Raw genomic sequence first — 14,991 nt, 5'->3', positions numbered from 1 at the left:
TTTATGTTTTTCTTTTGTTTGCATGCTTTTGCTTTTTTAAAATTTTCTTCTAAGTTTCTTGGTCATCCTTTGCTGGATCCTACATTTCTCTGAATCCACCGGCTTACTGCAACATCTGGCATTTTTCTAAGCTGCTTTGTTTGATCTAATATGTAGATAAAGGTGGGGTTGAAAGTGATAGGTCGGAGAGGACGGTGGACCAGATTGATAGGAAGGAAGATGGACACATATGAAAATTCAAAAGGGCGGTGCTGAATTGGAAGATTGGACTGGGGTAAGATGGGGTTAGGGGAAATGGGAAAAATGGTGAAATCGACATTGACCCCTGTGGTAGGAGGACCCCAAGATAGAAGATGAGGCTTTCTTCCTCCAGGCTTCTGGTGATTTGGGTTTGGCGTTGGAGCAGGCCGAGGGCCCTCAAGTTCTTGGCAGAGTGGGAAAGGGATTTAAAGTGTTCAGCCACAAGGCGGTGCAGTTGGTCAACTGACTGTCCCAGATATGTTCTCTGAAATGATCCACCTGTCTCGCCAATGTAGAGAAGATCACATTGGGTTTAATGGATACAGAAGATGAGGCGTTCTGTCTCCCTTCATCACCTATCACTTTCAACTCCACCTTAATCTAATATCGCATTCCCAGCTACCCACCACTAACACACCCTCTTCTCATTTCTGTCTCGGCCCATAACCTTCATTCCTGATGAAGGGCTTATGCCCGAAACGTCGATTCTCCTACTCCTAGTATGCTGCCTGGCTGTCTGTCCTTTTCCAGCACCACACTCTTCGACTCTGATCTCCAACATCTGTAGTTCCTACTTTCAACTCACACCTTCATGGCTAGCATGACCCAGATTCATAACGGTTACTTGAAATAAACAAAAACTGTCGTGTAGTCAAACAGCATAAAAGAAAACCAATACATTGTGGTCACTGTTCCTAAAACGTCCTTGATAGCAAAGGTTTCAATTAACTCTTCTGATCATCCAACACCAATTTCTAAATAACCTGATCTCGAGCTCGGTGCTCGACATAATGTTAATGCAAGCCATCTCACACGTGCTCATGAAATCCATTTTTCCCAGCATTAGCATTCAGCTGGGTGAACACAGTTTCGATATAATGTAAACAGTACATTATTACTGCAGTAGCCACACACTTGTATATCTCATTTCCCGTTTTAAGACATGCCCTATATTTGTATTGCAGCATTCACCTTTGATATATAACTCCCATCAATGTTTGCTCCTCCTTGCTGTTATCACGCACCACTTTACTAGATTCTGTGGAATCTGAGTGACGTGGGCTTCGGGGAGATTAATGGTAGAGACTATCTCGCAAATCATTTATGTGTTTCTCAAGCGTCATTGTGAGATTTTCTCCAGGTCTCCTGTTATGCTGGAGGAGTAGAGAAGGATAATGATCTTAAACAATGCCGTGCATTCCCCCAGTCAACTGAGACTTCTCTAACCTGGGTGGGAAACTTACAGCAGGCTGATACATTTTTGCTGCTGCTGCACAGGATCATAGTGAGATCACATCTGGAGTAGTGTGTGCAGATTTATTCTCCTCAATAAAGAAGGGGTATTGTTACATTGGAATAAGCTCAGAGGTGGTTCCCTGTACTAATTCCTGTAATATATGTACTAGCTTATTAGGAAAGGGTGATCAGGTTGATCCAATTGCCATTGGAGTTTACAAGAATGAAAAATGATCTTATTTCAACATAGATGATAAGAAGGAGTCAACAACTGAAGCCAATTACGCAGGAAATGGAGAAATTTATTCCATTCTCCAGCCTGTTACACAGGAACAACAGAAGGATATTCAGGCCTTCGCCAATGTTACACCAGAACAGGACGAGGCTATTCAGCCCCGAGAGCCTGATAAACAGTTCCAGGAGGAGGCCAATCTGCTCCTCGAGTATCTAACAACGGACCAAGTGTAGGAGGAGAAAGTGAGGACTGCAGATGGTGGAGACCAGAGCTGAAAATGTGTTGCTGGAAAAGCGCAGCAGGTCAGACAGCATCCAAGGAGCAGGAGAATCGACGTTTCGGGCATAGGCCCTTCTTCAGGAATTGGGCCATGGACCCAGTGTATGCCATGCAGCACCAGTATCCTATTACACAGCAACAGGATCAGTCCATTCAGCCCCATGAAGTCGACAACATAGGAACTGGAAGAGGTCACACAGTGACTGGAGATGGTTACACTGGGATAACAGGAGGCCATTCAACCCCACTGAGCCAGTTGCAAGTGAATTGGATAAGGATACAAACTATATGTGATATTTTTATGAGAAAGGAGGAGGTAATTCAGACAAGTGTCTGTTGTAAGTGAACAGGAGAAGAGAAATCACTCCCTCAGTCCCATCTCAGGGATGCATGACAAGACCGTTCAGTTTCTCAAGCCTGTTATGGAGGAATATGAGAAGACCCATCAGCCCCTCGAGCTGTTACACAGCAACAGGAAAATTCCATAATCCCTCAATCCTCTAACGCATCAACAGGAGGAGGTCATTCTTGCCATAGAGATGGTAACATGGGAAAACCAGGTAAACGACAGCCAATCGATTTTGCAAGATGATGAGTCCATTCAGCCACACATGTCTTTTACACAGCAATTAGAGCAGATCTCTTAAAAACGTTAGTCCATTAAACAGGAATTCAAAGAAAACGTAAAGTTTTCGAAAGGGAAGAACTTATAGTAACTGTATGCATTAGGGAGTAAGATGTAACAATAAACTATTGTAATTTAAGGCAAATTATTAGAATCCATTGTTGAGGATATTTGGAAAGTTAAACCACAATACGTCAGAGTCAATTTGGTTTTACAAAGGATAAATCGAGTTTGAAGTGTTTGCTTGAGTTACTTAAAAATGTAACAAACAATGTGAATAGTGGGAATTCTGGAGTTGGAGTATGTCTGGTCTTCCAGAAGGCATTGGATATGTCGCTTCTCTAAGGTGTAAGTGGTAAGATCAGACAACAAGGGTTTAGGAGTAACTTATTAGCTTGGATGGAGGATTGGTTAACCAACAAAATGGAGTCAGATGGAATAAATGTGTCATTTTCTTTTGGCAAATGCAACTTATGGGGTGTTATCGATTTCAGTGCTCCAGACGCAACTATTTGCGACCGATATTATTACTCCGTTGATGGATTAGGTACTACTATAGCCACATTTTCAGATGACACTAACATTGGTGGGAAATTACTTCGAAATAAAGATGCAAGAGATTTAAAAATAAATATTAATAGGTTGGGTGAATGGCCCAACATTTGCTAATGAAAATTAGCGTGGATAATTATGGGGTTATTCACGTTGGCCAACGTAATAGAAAGGCAAATTATTATCTAAATGGAGAGAAACTTCAAAGTGTTTAGGTGCAGAGGGATCTGGGTGTCTGTTTGCATATCACAGAAAACTTGCAAGTGGGCACCTCAAGCAATGAGAAATTCAAGCATGATTTCAATGTTTATTTGTAAAAGGATAGAGGAGGATAGGTAGGGAGTGTTGGTGTAGCTATGCAAGGCTGTAATGAGGCTGCAACTGGAGTACAGTTTGGGTGCCCTGTGGAAGAACGCACTTGCATTGGAGGCAATTCAGAAGAGATTCAATAGATTGATTCCAGAGACAAAGTGTTATTCTTATGAAGAGAAATTGAACAGTTCAGGCCTATACTCTCGAGTTTATAAGAATAAAAGGAGATCTCATCGAGGTCTGTAAAATGCTAAAAGTAATTGAAAGTATAGCTATCGAGTGGATACTTTTTATGTGGCGCAATCTGTAACAGCAGACTAGAGTTTGAGGATGGAGAGCTAGCAGGAAGATGGAACTGAGCCGAGGTGACATGAGCCATGATTGTATTCAATGATGGAACAGGTTCGAGGGGCTGAATTGCCGACTGATGCTCCTTGTTCTTATTCAGCCCTTCGACTGTGTTACACAGGAATGGGGAGGACTGGGTTTCAAACAGGAAACATGCACTCGGGATAAATCAGTCTTCATCCGTTTGACAGAACGTAGCCAGTGAAATCACACATTGACCAGCGCTGGGTCCTCAACAATTTACAATCTATATCAGTGTTTAGTGGGTTGGAACAGATATACTGATACTGATTTTGGTGAAGTCCGTGTGATAAGCAAGAGATGAAATTATCAAGACAGGGTGGAGAGTCTGCAAATAGATACAGAGAGCTAATGGCAATGGATAATAGTTTGGCAGGTGGAATATAACATGACATAACCAGTCATTTCATTTACAGAAATAATGGAAGGCAGTATGTTACTGACGTGGAGAGGGATTATAGGACTTAATGATGCTGTGTACTGGGGGGTTCACTCAGACCCGGTTTTGCACCATCCATGATCGTCCACGCCAAGTGGCCCCATTGCTCTCCGTAAACAGAGTATTTTGATGTGGTTGGTTGATGGTGCGGATGATGTTTTGAAAAGTGTATCAAGGGGTTGGCCTTAATTCACAATACGTTCATTTCTTTCTACGTGGAGACCCGAAGACAATGGGAATGACTGACTGCTTCTGAATGAAGAGGCTGTGGCTGTTGCCAGGAGAGTGGATATTCACCAACATGATGTACTGTGCATGAACACTCTCTTACATTAATGGAGCAAGAGCTCCTACAGTTCCTTTACCTCTCCACATTGACATGGGGACCACGCAGAGCCATGTACATCATTGGGAATCCCACTATCCTTGGAAAACAAGGATACACCCAGAAACTCCCTGCAAAGGAAGAAACAATGTATTTACCTCATCCACCATATGTATCCCCCGTCTCCGAATGGTGACACTGATGTTGAGATACTGGAAAATTATGGATATTTCACCCCCTCCTACCTGAAAATTTCCAGATCATAGAAGCTGAATGAACCTGTGACCCTAACAGCCACTGGCAGCACCGTCCTCCCCCTGGTGTGATGCTGCAGGTCGTGTTAAAGAAGGTGACACGCTCTGTGACCAGCTCCTTGTTCAGTCAGGGACCCCTCACACTCTGCTCCTGGGTTAAGTGGAACTTGGGAAGCTGATCCTGGAAAACCCGGATTAGATACAGCTGCTCCCTTTCCCCCCACACACACTCATTCCATCGTTTCAGAGCTTCCTCTCTCTGTCGCGTGCTCCATTTGGTGTCCATGTTACAGACCAACATGCTGTAACTACAGTCCCCATGCTCCATCCAGAGTTGGGTCACCAAATCCTCAGGCCTCCCTGACTGTCTGAGTCAGCTCACAGCACAATCTCCAGCAAACCATCCCCAGCAACTCCACTAACGTTTCAATAACAGGAGTCAGTCAGAAACCCCTCAGCTACAAGTGTTGTGGAGCAGACCAGATCCCCGCAAAATATTTTAAGAAGGCATTTAGATCCAAACCTTTCCTTGTTTTAAACATAAATATGAAGTGTGCGTTCCAGATAAGTTGTGACTGGTCAAACCTCTCGACATTAAGCAAAATATAATCTATTCAAATACTTTAATTAAAATGCAATCAAAGACAAGAACATTTGGGGATTGCTTATATGGTGGAACACTTACACAAACAATAGATACCGTACCTTCTTGGTATACACTGCTTGGCACAAACATATATTCAAATACAGATTCTTAAATGCAGTTTTCTGATCCAGGAGAAATCAACATCAACAGAGATCTCAGAGAGAAAAGCAGCTGGGGATCATGTATTGAAACTTCCAACCCTTCTGGGACCCGAACAGCTTCTGAATGCTGCAGCTAAAAACAAAATGAGGAAACCTGGTCTGGGAGAGCTGGCCACTGCCCTTCCATTGTCACCATTATGTTAATGAAACCGAAAGGCCTCCTCAGTTATTTACTTAAACTGTTTTCAGACAGTAGTCCTGCACCTCTGTCTTTAAAACATCTTTTCATAAAAAAAGAGAAAATAATCTTTTTATAGTGATAGTATCCTCACAACTCCACCTTTAAAAAAAATCCATCAATGAACAAAGATGGATTCATTTTCGATCTCCTCATCTTCCTCTATTAGTAGACTAAAACGCATATATATTACATTGAATCTGAGGATACAAATGTTCACAACTAGATTCGATTTCAGTCATTTTACTCCTGCCACAGAATGTCTTTGTCTTTCTTCATCCAAGTCTCCACAACGTGTCAAAACTTAGGTTTTATTGCCCTGTCAACTGTATAATTTCAAATTGAATGGCAGCAATAAGAAGCTCAATCGAAACAGACTGGTATTTTTCTCCCTAAAGTTCTCCAAAAACTTTAAGGGGTCACGATTAGAGATAAAGATTTGTCTCAGGTATGTTATCCGCAAGTTAAATGCTGAAATGTTGTAACGCCAACATCAAGCTGAAGGCCTCCTTTCCCATTGTGGAATAAATCTGTTGATGTTTCCACTGGACACTCCAACCACACATTACGTAATGGAACACTTCTCACCTCTCCAATAGCCCTTCTGAATGGCATAGCTTCTCATGTCTCAGCATAAAAGAATTAATTGCATCTGCACCTCTTAATGCTGTAACCTCTTTACCTGCTACTCCTGGCCCATGCCAGTAAACCTTACTTTCACAGGTAGATGCTTTAAGAAGATCTCGCACATTCTTCTCAATCCCTCACAGAAACCCAACTTTGATTTCTGAACCAAAACATCATCATCATCAGCCATTTCAGCTTCTAGTCTTGCCATTGTAACTCTTTGCTCTTCCACACGAGTTCTCGCGACTGCAGGAAGTGAATTGTTGAACATCTCCAAAATAAGAATCTCTCTAAGAGTGTCATAGGTTTGCTCTGATTTTAATACCCTTACCACCTTTCAAAATTACTTTGCTTGATCCTTTCAAACTCAATGTGCGTTTAACCAGGGACACTTTTTTTAGTTTCCTGAAACGCTGTCTGTCGGCTTCTGACACAAGCTTATATGCACTTCTGATGGCTTCCTTCACCTCCTCTTAATGGCCAGATACCTCCTCCGATAGTGATACAAATACCTATCAACTATGTTTGGACCAACTATATCCACATGGTCACTGGCAACTGCATTTGTTTACCCACTTTCTCAAATGAAATTAAAATGGCTTCCCCATCCTTCTCATCAAATTTAGATAGTGCATGGATGTATTTAAACAGAATCCCATCAGGCCTTTGGCTACTATAGGATTGCTCATCCTCACTATTCTCCTCATCAGCCTGCCATCTACCTTCATCTCCGCCTTCTACACCAACTTTAATCTCTAACTGCTAACTTTTGAAGTTGAAACTCTGTTTTTCTTCTCTCATTTACTCTCTTTCTTCTTCATTTCCTTTACTTTTATTTCTACTTTTCATCCTAATTCAAATTGTTTCAATTCCTTCTCATGTTCAAGTTGCCTCATTTGAAATTGATTTCTAGCCATTTCCAAAGATTCTGATGGCAGTTCCACCAAATTTAATTGCCGAGCTATAGATGCAGTTATCTCTCATTTTTTCACAAACAAATGCAACCCCAACTCTAGCTTGTCTGCCAATTCCTACAGCTTTGCCCTGTTCACATTTTGTAAAACTCCCGACTTCACTTCTTCCACACCCAGAGAACTCTTAGTGACTGAAAGAATCTTTATGCACAACCAAATTCAACAGACAGAACAAAAGACACTGACAACTACTAAGCACGACCGTTGAACCCAATAGCCTCCTGGTGCATACTCTCCGGTGTCTGCATGAGCATATTCTGGATATGTTGGTTTCCTCCCACAATCCAAAGATGTCCATGTCAGGTGAATTGGCCATGCTCAATTCTTCGTAGTATTCAGTGATGTGTGGGCTAGGTGCCTTTATTGGGGTAAATGTGTAATTATAGGGTAGAAAACTGGGTCTGGGTAGGTTATTCCTCGGAGGCTCAGTGTGAACTTGTTGGGTCGAATGGCCTGTTTGCATACTATAGGGATTGTAATTCTAAACCAAATTTGGTATTATCAATTTAGATACAAACAAGAGTCCCCAGTTTGCTATAGACAAACTATAGACTGCCTCAAACTATTTTAAGAAGGTAGTTTGGATACCAACCTTTTCTTATTTTAAAGGTAGATGTGAGTTGGGTGTTTCAGATGTGATGGTACTAGTCAAACCACTCACCATTAAGCAAAACACAATATATTTAAGCAGTCTAACGAAAATCCATACAAAATGAAGAGGAAATTAGAATAACTTAACTGTTGGAAACCTTAACCAAATAATGGATACAGTGCCTTCGAGAAATGAATTGTTCCAATATACTAACATCAACTAAACACACCCCTTGGCAATATAGGAACATTCAGACATACATTCTTGTATACCGTTCTCCAATCCAGGAGGAAACAGAATCAAGTGAGGTTTTAGAGAGAATAGCAGCTAGGGATAATAAACTAAAACTTCCAACCCTTCTGGGACCCCAAGTGACTGTTACAGCGACAAGAAAAAAAAAACCGAGAATACCTGGTCTGAGCGAGCTGGCCATTGCTACTATTATTTATTAAAAACTCTAAGAGCCTCATAAGTTACTTACGTGAGCCATTTTCAGGAGGCATTTTGGCTTTTAAGACCTCATGTTAAAAAAAATGAGAAAATAACTTTTTTTAAAATAATGTGACAGCATTATCACACAATTTAGATGCCTGGTCCTTTACTCAAGGGGCGTTCTCGTGTTACTGATCGCAAGATCACCTGAGAGGGACAAACAGATACAGACCAAGTTACAATGATGTGTCTCATAACTTCTGAAACACGTCTGTCCATAGACCATCACATGGGACATACTGGGAAGTGAACAACAGCATTACACATACCATGTCATTGTTTCTGAGCTACACAATGGGAGACAAAACCCAAGGCTAGGGAAAGATACAGAGGGACAGAGAGATTCAATTTAAAGACAGAAAGAGACAGTTAATTAACTGAGAAGATTTTGTGGCTATATATGGAGAAACAGACAGGGCAGTGGGACTAACTGGAGAAGTGAGTTCTTCGAGAGTAAAATGACAAGAATGAGAACATTGAATAAAGGCATTGTCAGATCAGCTGAAATGGTTTGTTACATCAAGCTCTGAATCTGCTTCACAGAACACCACAAACAACATAAACTGGGACAAGATGACAGCCCAGCATGGAGAGCTGTGCAGACCATGCTAGTGTGTTGCTCAGTAAACTGCACTATCTGCCCAGCATGCAGAGTATTGCAAATTTTACTATCATATGCAAACTATACTCACATCAGATTACTGCCTACAATTGGTAGGTTTGCTCTCTCTGCGCGCGCTTGTGTGTGTTCATCAGAGACTGAGAGAGATTGCGTATGTGTGCGCGATTGGCATGATTGTATGCGAAACTCATTGATTGAGAAGAACACACATGGAGGAAACTATTTTAAATAACAATAATTGGCAGGCTTTTGGTTAATCAACAGAGAGAACGAGAGATGTTTCATGGACAGATGAGATAAAGTATTTGAGAATGTTAAAATACAGGCATTGCCAGGCACAATAGCAATATACATCCTTGTGCATATGAAGGACAGATGGATGGGAGTTTGGTGTGAGTTTGAATCAGATTTCCTTCGGTAGGTTTGAAGTCCGGAGCGGCAGCAGCAGATTATTGCCTTCTTTTAGACTGTATTCCATAGCTGAAGATTCAAACAGTAGATGGAATAAGTCAGTGATATATATTCTGGAGCGGTGAGTATTTCAACTTAGAAATGATCAGCGCATGGTGTCAGGAATCAGCTCATAGTCAAAGGGATCACCGACCGTTGTGACTCGTCTGCTTCAACCGTAGATATTGGCCAGGGCTGGGATGGAAACAGTGGACAGAAGTGGAGTTTGTAACCAGAACACTAGACAGTGACCTCCATGCCCTTAATACTTAAATGATAAAGGCAATGATACAATGCATTGCGGTTCTCCGTTGAAACTGAATAGGTCAACATAGAGACTCCTGAGTAACACTGCCAGAGCAGAGAAGGAGACAGTAATTGAACGAGTTAATTGATGTCGTTATTAGTGGTCTGTAGAGTAAATATCTGGATTAAGAATTTCAACAGGATCAATAATAGTGGCAAGAAGTGTAGACTATACGAAAGAACAGTAATACAGTCATAACCGGTTTATAGAAAAAGAAATCTGGACAGTGACACTTACCAGGAACACCAATGATAGCCATGACGGGATAATAAAAATATTGAATAATGAGAAGAGCATAATAGATCCGCAATGATAACGACAACCAATAAAATGCAGAAAGATACCAAACATAATTAGATAAACTCCTGTCTATTGTTGGAATATTCCAGTCTAATGTTCTCAGATTCTGATCCATTGCTGAAACATTCCAGTCTAATGTTCGCATAGTCTGATCCATTGTTGGAACATTCCAGTCTAATGTTCTCAGATTCCGATCTTTCCTCCCCCTCTCTCTGGATCTGCTGATCCCTGTCAGTGCTGTCAGTGATACGCCCGCTCATGTTATGGGATAGCACATGGATCGGTGCCCATTTATCATTAAAAGGTGGAAACCCTCCACTGAGATAATTAAAATCCATGGAGACCGGCATTAATTGCAGTCACTGAACAAATGTGCCTAGTTAACCAGTTCCATACATTACTTTTCATATCACTACAACAGGGGACATTTACGGGGTTTGGATGGAATGGATGAGGGTTGCTGAGGGGTGGACAATAAATCTTTCAATCTTTTAAATCTTTTTTTCATCGTATATGAGAGTATTAACAGAACAATGCAGAGGTCTATATATGTTCCACTCTATTCATGAAAGGAGGTCGTTTAAAGTAACAGATCAGCTGCATAAAAAAAAGGTCGGGTGGGCAAGTTTGTAGATACCTAAACTCAAAGTACGATACTTATTGACCAGTGTGAGGCTACTCCTGTTTTTAAGTGCCCTGTTATCAAATCCTTTCATAAGGACTGAGTCAGAGCATTAAAACTGCTGCTCCGGAACAGGCCGAAGTAATTCTGTCCCTTCGGATTCTTACAGAGGGAGAAAAGAAGACCATTCAGCCCATATTAGCCTGTGGCTACTTGAAAATGTGGAAAACTGGAATATTTTGCAAACAGAATCATTCAAAACAAAGAGATGTGTCTCTGCAGCTGTATGAGGTGTTACAGAGGGACAGGAGGAAGCCCTTCAGCCTCTAGAGTCTTTTGCAGTGGGACAGGAGGAGGCCCTTCAGCCTCTAGAGTCTTTTGCAGAGGGACAGGAGGAGGCCATCAGCTTATCGAGCCTGTTACAGAGGGTCAGGAAGTGTTTATTTAATATTTCAAGTCTGTTACAAATAAATATTAGTTTTAAATTCGTTATGGAATTGGAAAGATCTGATATAAACATTAAAGTTCTAACTTTGAATAAGGCCGATATTGAAAGTATTAAGCGAGCGCTGTGATAGGCTGGTTGTGATATCCTATTAACAGGTAAAGGGATGCTTTTAAAATGCCAGGCTATCAAAACTTGGATTCAGAGGTTCCAGAGCTAACATGTTCCTATTAGTGAGATGGGCAAGTCTAATGGGTGTAGGGAGTGCTGGGTGGCTAGATATATTGATGTTCTGGTCCAGGAGGCATATGTCAGATAAACAGATCTAGATATCAAATGATTCCTGAGAGGCGTATAAGGGCAGTAAGTGCATAATCAACAGCTCAATCGAGCCAGAAACATCTGGACATGAGATGGCTTTAGAAATAGGGTTAACGAGTCATTGAAGAAATTGTACACATCCTTTAACGGCAAAAGATTAACTCGGGACAGTATAGGGCCTTTTATAGATCAGTAAGGCTACCTATGTGTGGAACCACATGAGATGGATAGGATACAAAACAAGTGTTTCTCCTCAGTGTTTAATGTGGAGGAGGTTACAAGAGTGAGAGAATGCAGAAATATACAGTGATATCTTAAAAAGTGTCTATGTTACGAGGAGGTTTTGGACATGTTAAAACACATAAAAGTGAACAAATCCCTGGAACCGGATCAGTTGTATCCAAGAAGTTTGAGGGAAGCTAGAAAAGAGATTGCTCAGCATTTTGCTGATATATTTGCATCATTGATTTCTACAGGTAAGGTGTCAAAAGACTGGAGGGCTGCTAACATTTTGTCATGATATAAGAAAGTAAGGGAAAACCAGGTAACTAGAGACTGGTGACCCTGACGTCAATTGTGACTAAATTGTTGGAGGGGATATGAAGGGAAATGATGTACATGCATTTGGAAAGACAAGGACTAAAGCCGGCTTTGTACATTGGAGCTCATGTCTCACTGACTCGGTGCAGTTTTTTGAGGAAATGATGAAGATGTTTGATGAAGACAGGACAGTGGATGTTGTCTTTATGGAATTCAGTAAGAAAACCAAAAAGGTCTACATGGTAGACTGATTAGCAAGGTCAGACTGCCTGGGATCCAGGGAGATCTCCCCATTTATATACAAAATGTTCTTGAATATTGGAGACAGGGAGTGACAGTGGACATTTGATCATTGAACTTGGAGGCCTGAGACCAGTGGCGTGCCGCAAAGATCAATAGTGGGTCCACTGTCTGTTGTCACTTATACAAATCATTGCATTTGAGTATATGAAGTATGGTCAGTAAGTTTGTAGATAATAACAAATTTGGTGGTGTACTCGACAGAGAAGAATGATATCTCAGAATACAATGGGACCTTGATTAGGAGAGCTGAGGGTTGAAAGATGGAGTTTATTTTAGATAAATGTGAGGTGTTGCATTTTGGCAAGACAATTCAAGGCAAGATATGCAAGTAGGTTTCTGTCAAAAGTTGCCAATCAAACAGAACTCCATTTAAATTATTGAATCCCTACTGTGAGGAAACAGGCTATTCAGCCCATCGAGGCCACACCAACTCTCTAAACAGTCTCCCACTGGACAAAGCCATACCCAATCCATCTGAACCTACACTTCCCATGGCTAATCCACCTCGCCGACACATCCCTGGGTAATATGCACAATTTAGCATGGCCAATCTACCCTTACCTGTATATCTTTATACTGTGGGAGGAAAACATAACACCCGGAGCAACCTCACTCAGACACGGAGCGAATGGACAAACTCAACACAGCCAGTCATTCAAGGATGGAATTAAACCCAGATCACTGCGCTGTGAGGCAGCAATTCTCGTCTTGTTCTGCAGGTTCTCCATTCCTTGGAAGTGCTGTCACTGGTAGACAGTGTAGTGAAGAAGGCACTCGGTGATCTTACCTTTATTGGTGCGTGCTCTGCGTCTAATCATTTGCATGAAATGTTGCATCTGTACAGGACATTGTTCTGAGCACTTTTGTAATACTTCCTTTAATTCTGGTCTCCCTGCCGTCGGAAAGATGTTGGAGCACTGTGTAGATCCGGCTAGTGTACTGCTGAATGCAACCCAGCAATATCCAAAATGGAACTCTGTGCAACCCAACAAATACTTGATGTATAATCATGGGCTTCATGGCCAGCGTGGGGAGCTGTGAAGACCGCACTGGTTCATTCATGTATGAACCCAAGCTGTTGCATTGTTCGGGAACACTTTGTTAGATTGCTGCCTAGTGTGGGGAAACCTGCAGCCAATGCAGGAAGTGACAGGATGTGGAACTCCCATCCATTTACAGCTCCATATCTCCACTGTGCCTTGACAAGGGATGCTGCGGATGTGAAAATCACTGCGAGGGAAATATATAAATGGAAACAGTTTAAATACCAATAGTTCTGAATAAGGAGAGTATCACTCCAGTATTTAAAGATGAAATGACTGAAATAATGTTCAAAGATATTTTATGAATGGTGCAAAGAAGTAAGAGCGAGATGGTAATGTAATAGTGGTTGCATGATAAGCCTCCAAATTATCAATGGGAATTAGACGAACAAATATGCAGGGAGAGCGGGGAGATTTGCAGGAGCAATAGGGTTGTCACGATAGATTATTTTAATATTCCTAACATAGACTGGCACTTCCAGATGGTTAAGAACCTAGATGGAATGTAATTTGTTAAGTGTGTTCAGGAAAGTTTCCACAAGCAATATATAGAGGGTCCTACTTAGGAAGGAACAAACCCGACTACTTTTGGGAAATAAGGCAAGATACGTGACGGAGGTAAAGTGGGGGAGCATTTTGGGAAAAGTGACTAGAGTTGTATTAATTTTAAAATAGTTATGGATGGAACAAGATTGGTCCACAGATTCAATTTCTAAATTGGGCAAGGCGTATTTTGGTGGAATTAGACAGGGGTTTGCAGGGGTTTGCAGGGGTTGAATGGAGTAGTTTGTTTCCAGGTAAAAGGACCTGGCAAGTGGGAGGTCTTTAAAAGTGAGATAGCTCGAGTTCAAGGTTTACATGTTCCTGCGAGAGTGAAGGGAAACTGAGGCTGGAAGAGAAAACCCTCGATAAAAAGAGATATTGCAGCTCTGACCAGAAAAAAGGATGAGTGCCTCAGGTTCAGGCAGGTGGGATCAAGGGAATCCCTGGAGGTGTAAAGGGGATAGAGGAGTTTACAGAAAAAGGAAATCAGCAAGGCGATAAGTGGGCATGAGATAGCCTTGGATGAGAAGATTAGGGTGAATCCAAATTCAGTATTGTAAAGAAAAATAACAACTAGAGAGTGAATAGGACGCCTTAAATTCTAAAATGGGCGTGTATGTGTAAAACCTCAAGGGATGGGTGAGGTCCTCAGTTTCCCCTCCGTGTTTACCATGAAGAAAGACCTGTGACCTTAGGAAAGTTCGTTGTCATATCTTAGTACAGTCCAAATCACAGTAGAGGTGCTGTTGGACATATTAGAAAGCACAAAGTCAGATAAATCTTTTGGTCCTGACCAGATATATCCACGAGCACTGGAAGAGGCTAGAGACGATAGTTCAGGGGCCAAATGTCCCGGAAGACTGGGCGGTAGCAAATGTTGTGCTCTTATTCAAGAAGGGCTGCAAAGAAAAGCCAGGTAAATATAGTCCAGTAAGCTTCACAGCTGTTTTTGATGAACC

The sequence above is a fragment of the Chiloscyllium punctatum genome, chromosome 22 (assembly GCF_047496795.1).
Source record: "Chiloscyllium punctatum isolate Juve2018m chromosome 22, sChiPun1.3, whole genome shotgun sequence".
NCBI lineage: Eukaryota > Metazoa > Chordata > Chondrichthyes > Orectolobiformes > Hemiscylliidae > Chiloscyllium > Chiloscyllium punctatum.
This window is presented reverse-complemented; position numbering follows the sequence as displayed.